The sequence below is a fragment of the Saccopteryx leptura genome, chromosome 13 (assembly GCF_036850995.1).
Source record: "Saccopteryx leptura isolate mSacLep1 chromosome 13, mSacLep1_pri_phased_curated, whole genome shotgun sequence".
Classification (NCBI taxonomy): domain Eukaryota; kingdom Metazoa; phylum Chordata; class Mammalia; order Chiroptera; family Emballonuridae; genus Saccopteryx; species Saccopteryx leptura.
In genome coordinates this window covers 50,575,571-50,581,957 of record NC_089515.1, presented here as the reverse complement: position 1 = coordinate 50,581,957, position 6,387 = coordinate 50,575,571, and positions in this window count along the sequence as shown.

Here is a 6,387-nt window from a genome sequence, read left to right as displayed (position 1 = left end):
TGGGTAATCTGTTCCACTCTGACAAGTATACAGCCAGCTGCATGCTCCATTTCTTGTGAATCTTCATAGAAAAACCCCTGAATTAATTTTGGAACACTTTCATGCAACTTTGGGGTCAAATCTTCTCTGAAGTGAGGGCTCCCATGTTTTTGCTCTGAGAGAACATTCCATGTGAGCGAAAGGGGCAAGGCCCCCTCGTTTACCCAGGTTTGTGTGCAGTGGCCTGCTCAAAGCTTGCGTAGCCAGTGTCTGATCATTCTGCCAATGACTTTTGGAAATGTATGCAAATCTAAGTGACCAGTTCATAATTTCATCCCCCGAGGAAGCAAGGCAGGCATTTTTAGAATGTAATGCACGCATAACCCAGGGTCTCCACTGAAAACGAGCTTGTTTAAAACAACTCCAGTGGAAGGAATTAACAGTCGAACTAAAAACACCATATGCTTGGAACAGGAAAAGTCGCTCGGAGCAATATGCTGTGATGATATAATTGAGTCAAGATCCAATTGCATCAGGACAAAAGCTCAGGCACTGAGGAAGTTAAGCCTGGTAACTTATGTTGCCTAGTTAAGTTGATATTTCCAAAGCAAGGAGACGCTTGTTGTCTTTTATTTATATTAGGGAAGAAAAACATCCCTGGCTGGACTTCTGCTTTTAGTCAAGATGAACCAGGCAATTTGGACTAGCGAGGATATTCAGGAGAGTGGGTTATATATTCTCTTTGAAGGTATAAAGTTACTCACAGGACAGTGAAAAATGGCTAGGGCTGGATACAGAACAGGACAGAGGTCCGGTGAGAAAGAGTCTGCTATGTGGGGTCATTATTATCCGGGGGGGGGGGGGGGGGGGGGGAATGTTGCAGGGGTCGTCAAACTTTTTATAAAAACCGCCCACTTTTGCAGTGCTGGTCGACCTGGTCCCTACCGCCCACTAGTGGGCGTTCCAGCTTTCAAGATGGGCCAATCGCGGCGCTGTTTGGTTGCACGGTAGGGACCAGGTTGACCAGCACTGCAAAACTGGGCGGTTTTTATGAAAACGACCCCTGGGAGCTCAGTACAGGGTGCCCAGATGAAAATCCTCCTCTGTGCCGAGTCACAGAAGAGTCACAGTGTAGGAAGAAGAGCACAGCTGGAGTGGACAGGACCCTTTAGAGACTGTGGCTCAGCTTGGAATAATCTCAATCAACAAATGATGAGGAGGATTCCAGATTGCTAATGCCACCCATGCCCGGCACAGATACTGCAAACCATATCAGGAGGAAGATACATCAGCCGAGGCTTTGCATTATTTCTACAAACAGTTTTAAAAGTATATTTTATACCCATGATAAAATATGACCAGCTTATAAAATGATAAAGTTTTCTGGGAGAAAACTTCAAACACTACACAAAGCCTCTTAAGGGGTTGAGATACTGGAGCTATCAAACATAACATTTTAAATCAATGTACTTCCTATGATCCAGGGGAGAGAAGAAATAACCCAGAAATCAAGATGAAAATCAAAAAGAGAAATTTAAAAGGTCTCTGGAATGGAGTTATAATATAAAGTGTATTGTCTCAAAACTTCAGGAACACAGCTAAAGCCGTGCTTAAAGGAAAATTTATAGCCTTCATAAATAAGGATGGCTGCAAAGTAATAATCTTAAAATCCACTTCATGTTAGAAAGAGAGCAACAAACTAAACTCAAAAAAATACAGGAAGCAGAATAATAAAAACAAAGCACAAGTTAATGAAATAGAAAATAAATGCATGATAAAATCAACAGAGTGAATGTTGTTTCTTTGGAAAAGTAATAAAATTGTTGTCATTGTGACAAGTTTAATAAAGAAATATTCAAGAATGAACAAATAATTTATGTCAGGTCCATTATTACTGAATCTATAACATTCAAAAAGATAAAAAGACATTTTGAGGAAGTGTATGTCAATAAATTTGAAAACTTGCCAACCTAGTAAAATTCCTAGAAAAATACTATTTGGCCAAAAGAATGCAAAAATAAATAGAAAAGCTGAATATCATTCCTTTTAGCAATAAATTACATCAATGATTTAAAATTATTGCCTTAAGAAAAACTCTAGGAATTTTTACCATTAAAGCCCACAAAACATTAAGGAAAACTCAAAATCTCACAAAAAATATTCCAGAGGATAAAAAGAAAATAATTTTTAATTATTTTTTTTTTTGAGGACAGCATAACCTTACTACCAAAATCTGAAACTTGGGAAGAAGAGTAATTATAGTGAAATGTCACTTATTAATATACATTTAAAAATCATTACATAAAAATTAGCAAAATCTAATGACAAACCTGGAATTATTGCAAGACTGCATGGTTAACTAGCATTTGAAATATAAAATTAGGCCGTGGCCAGCTGGCTCAGTGGTAAAGTGTTGGCCTGGCATTCGGATGTCCTGAGGTCAATTCATCTCCTTCTCCACCTTTTCCCCTCCTCCATCTCTCTCTCTCTTCCTCTCCCATAGCCATGGGTTGAATGATTTGAGCAAGTTGGCCCCAGGCGCTGAGGATGGCTCCATGGCCTTGCATCAAGCACTGAGATGGCTCAGTTGCCAAGCAACAGAGCAGCGACCCGAGAAGGACAGAGCATCGCCCAGTAGGGGGTTGCTGAGTAAAACCTGGTCAGGGTGCATTAGGGAGTCTGTCTCTCTGCCTCCTTGCCTCTCACGTCACTAAAAAATAAAATTAAATAAGTAAATAAAATGAGATAAAATTATTGTTGTTAACTGCATTGGCAGAATAAATTTTTGAAATGATAGGATTATTTTGTACAACAGAAACAATGACTTTGTTAAACATCAACATCTTTCATGTCTTTTTTTAAAAATCAGCATGGGCCCTGGCCGGTTGGCTCAGTGGTAGAGCATTGGCCTGGCGTGCGGAAGTCCCGGGTTCGATTCCCAGCCAGGGCACACAGGAGAAGCGTCCATCTGCTTCTCCACCCCTCCCCCTCTCCTTCCTCTCTTTCTCTTTCCCTCCCGCAGCCAAGGCTCCATTGGAGCAAAGATGGCCCGGGTGCTGGGGATGGCTCCTTGGCCTCTGCCCCAGGCACTAGAGTGGCTCTGGTCGTGGCAGAGCGACGCCCCGGAGGGGCAGAGCATCGCCCCCTGGTGGGCAGAGCATCGCCCCCTGGTGGGCGTGCCGGGTGGATCCCGGTCAGGCACATGCAGGAGTCTGTCTGTCTGACTGTCTCTCCCCATTTCTAGCTTCAGAAAAAAAAAAAAATCAGCATGATATGACTAGAAGAATGTTGTTACTCTCATAGAGTATATTTGTCAGAACTTATATCTAAAATCATATTTTAGATATAAGTGAAATATTCCAAGTTACTCTTGTGAGATTGAGATTAGTAATAGCAATAAAAATACACTTACTATGTGTACTAGTCAATGAAACAAACAAGAAAATTAAATCAAAGGCCTAAAGACTGAGTCAATAAAGCTGTAATTATTACAGATATTATTATTTTTACATACGAAATTCAGAAGAATCAACAAATGCACTTGTTTAGAATCAATAAATGAGTTTTGGAAGGTTGTTTAACACAAACCCACCAATAAAAACTGTTTAATTACTATCTGAAAAGTAATAAAATGTCCTGGGTTTAGCATATATAAAGAACGTCTATACATCAATAAGATGAAAAAGATAACCAAACTTAAAAAAGAAATGAGAGACTTGGGAAGGCACTTTATAAAAGAAATTAGCAAATCTATAACAGCCTATATTCATGAGATCAATAAGTTTACAAAAGAATGTTCAATATTATTACTTACAAAAGAAACAAAATAAAAATTATAAGGCAATATCACTAACTATTCACCAGAATGTCTAGAATTAAAAAAAAGAAAAAACAGCTGTGAAGCAATATAAGCATCCATACATACACTGCTACCAGGAGTGTAATTGGTCACAATTTTTAAGATCTGTTTAACATTTTTTTCTAACACTGAAGATATGCACATTCAAATATGCACCAAGAGACAGTTACAGGAAAAGTTCATAGACATATCATTAATAGCCCTCAGCCAAAAGTGACCTAACAGAATGGGAAACAATGATCGTATAATAGTGGAATATACAAGAATATGAATGAATCATCCACAAAAATAGTTGATGAATCTCTCAAGCATATGTAGATAAAAGAAGCCAGACACACACATACAAAAAAAACAAAGTTTATAGGAAGCTCAAAAACAGGCAGAATGCAGCTATCCCATTTAGGGGGTGCATATATAGATCGTTAATGTATAAAGAGAACAAAGAAATAATTCCTTCGTGCCATCTTTTAGGGAAGGAAGGGAGCGGTGAATGGTATGGAGTTTGCTGGGGACACTGGTAATTTTTGATGTAGGTGCTACTTACACATACATTTGTTTACAATAACTTATTGAGTTCTTTTGTGTGTGGCATCCACAATAACTAATGCTTTAAAACGAAGCTTAACAGCTGAGACCACAGACCCACTTGAAGCTTTTAAACTCCACGTCAGGTTGTCTACAATCACAGAGAAGACCCTTAAGCCCTTTCCTCCACCATGTTTTGCTAGAAAAAAAGAGAGTTCCTACTCTTTGATCTCTCAAAACCCTGATCTCATCTTCTCTCTCCTCTTTTTTTTTTTCCTGGAAACTAACCTAGTTATCTAATGTTCTATGGACATGGGGGTGCCACTTAAGAATTCCTTCTTTTTTCTTGTATGAGACTTCAAATATGGGCATGAGTGTTTTACTGTGTTGAAGCCGAATTCGCTTCCTCTACAATGTAACTGAGTCTCACTCCTGCAACTCAGAAAGGACCAAACTGACTTAAACTCTCTCACCTGTCACAGATTATACCTTAAGACAAAGAGATGCCCAACACACTTTCTAAAACACAGAAAACTATTTTTCACACATGGAACATGTACGCTGTTGCATGTGTTTGACCCTAGGACAAAATGATAGACAAATTTTCTCACGGGTTGCTACACCCTGGAATTTGGCAAAAGTCAAGTTCAGAGGATGACAATTCAAAGCTTATCCCTCTGGTCTGTTAGCATGCAGACGCTGAATAAACAACAGAGACATCTGTGGGAAGGGTTCTATATTCGATGCTTTTTAAAACATTCACATTGTCGGCCCTGGCCGGTTGGCTCAGTGGTAGAGCGTCGGCCTGGCGTGCAGGAGTCCCGGTTCAATTCCCGGCCAGGGCACACAGGAGAAGCGCCCATCTGCTTCTCCACCCCTCCCCCTCTCCTTCCTCTCTGTCTCTCTCTTCCCGTCCCGCAGCGAGGCTCCATTGGAGCAAAGATGGCCCGGGCGCTGGGGATGGCTCCTTGGCCTCTGCCCCAGGCGCTAGAGTGGCTCTGGTCGCAACAGAGCGACGCCCCGGAGGGGCAGAGCATCACCCCCTGGTGGGCAGAGCGTTGCCCCATGGTGGGCGTGCCGGGTGGATCCCGGTCGGGCGCATACGAGAGTCTGTCTGACTGTCTCTCCCCGTTTCCAGCTTCAGAAAAATACAAAAAAATACAAAAAAATTAAAAAAAAATAAAACATTCACATTGTCACTGTGGAATGATGTGGCTGGAGTTGAAATCTAAAAGTTTTGAGAAAGATATAAGAACATGGACTCTATGGGTAATCTAAGTATCAAGTAGCCATATCAACTGTCATGAAAGGATCCCAGAACTCAGAAAATACGGGTTCACATTCTGACCCTGCCTCCTACTAGTATGGGATCCAGGACCGTTTTGTCTGTGGGCCTCAATTCCTCATCTGTACACTGATGGTGGGTGTTATGCAAGTTGAAGTGTCTAGCTAGTGCTTGGGATGTGGGGTGTATAGTAGGTGCTCAATAAATTCTGGCAGGGCACTGACAACAAAGCCCAACAACACTCAGGGGAATACTTTAAAGGGAAGACACAATATTTAAAAAATACATTAAGAGATAACTGATGCTTAATTTGATGGGTTTTATTTTCCTTTTTCAACATGCAAAGGAGGAGAATTAGAAATGGCATGCTCATTGCTGTCCCACAGAGACCATTGCTCTCAGGTCCCGTGGAGGCTTCTCCTTTCCCTGTTCAAAGATGAATGCCAGCGTCTCACAGGGCTCCAGGAGTAGCCCTCTCTTCCAGGGACAGATAGCTCTTTGATCGATGTCACCGTTGCCCCTGCTGGAGTCACCCTCTCCCGTACCGGTCACATCCACACCCACATCTCCAGTGCCACTGCCTCTTGTGAGCGCCGGATCCCAAAAGTCACAAAACAGATGCTTCCTGCATTCTGTCTGCAGTTCTCCTCTTTGAGAGGAATATTTTAATAAAGTGGAGAACACTTCAATGCAAAGTCTTGACAGCACACTGCAGCCGTGCTATTTATATCCCAGAAGC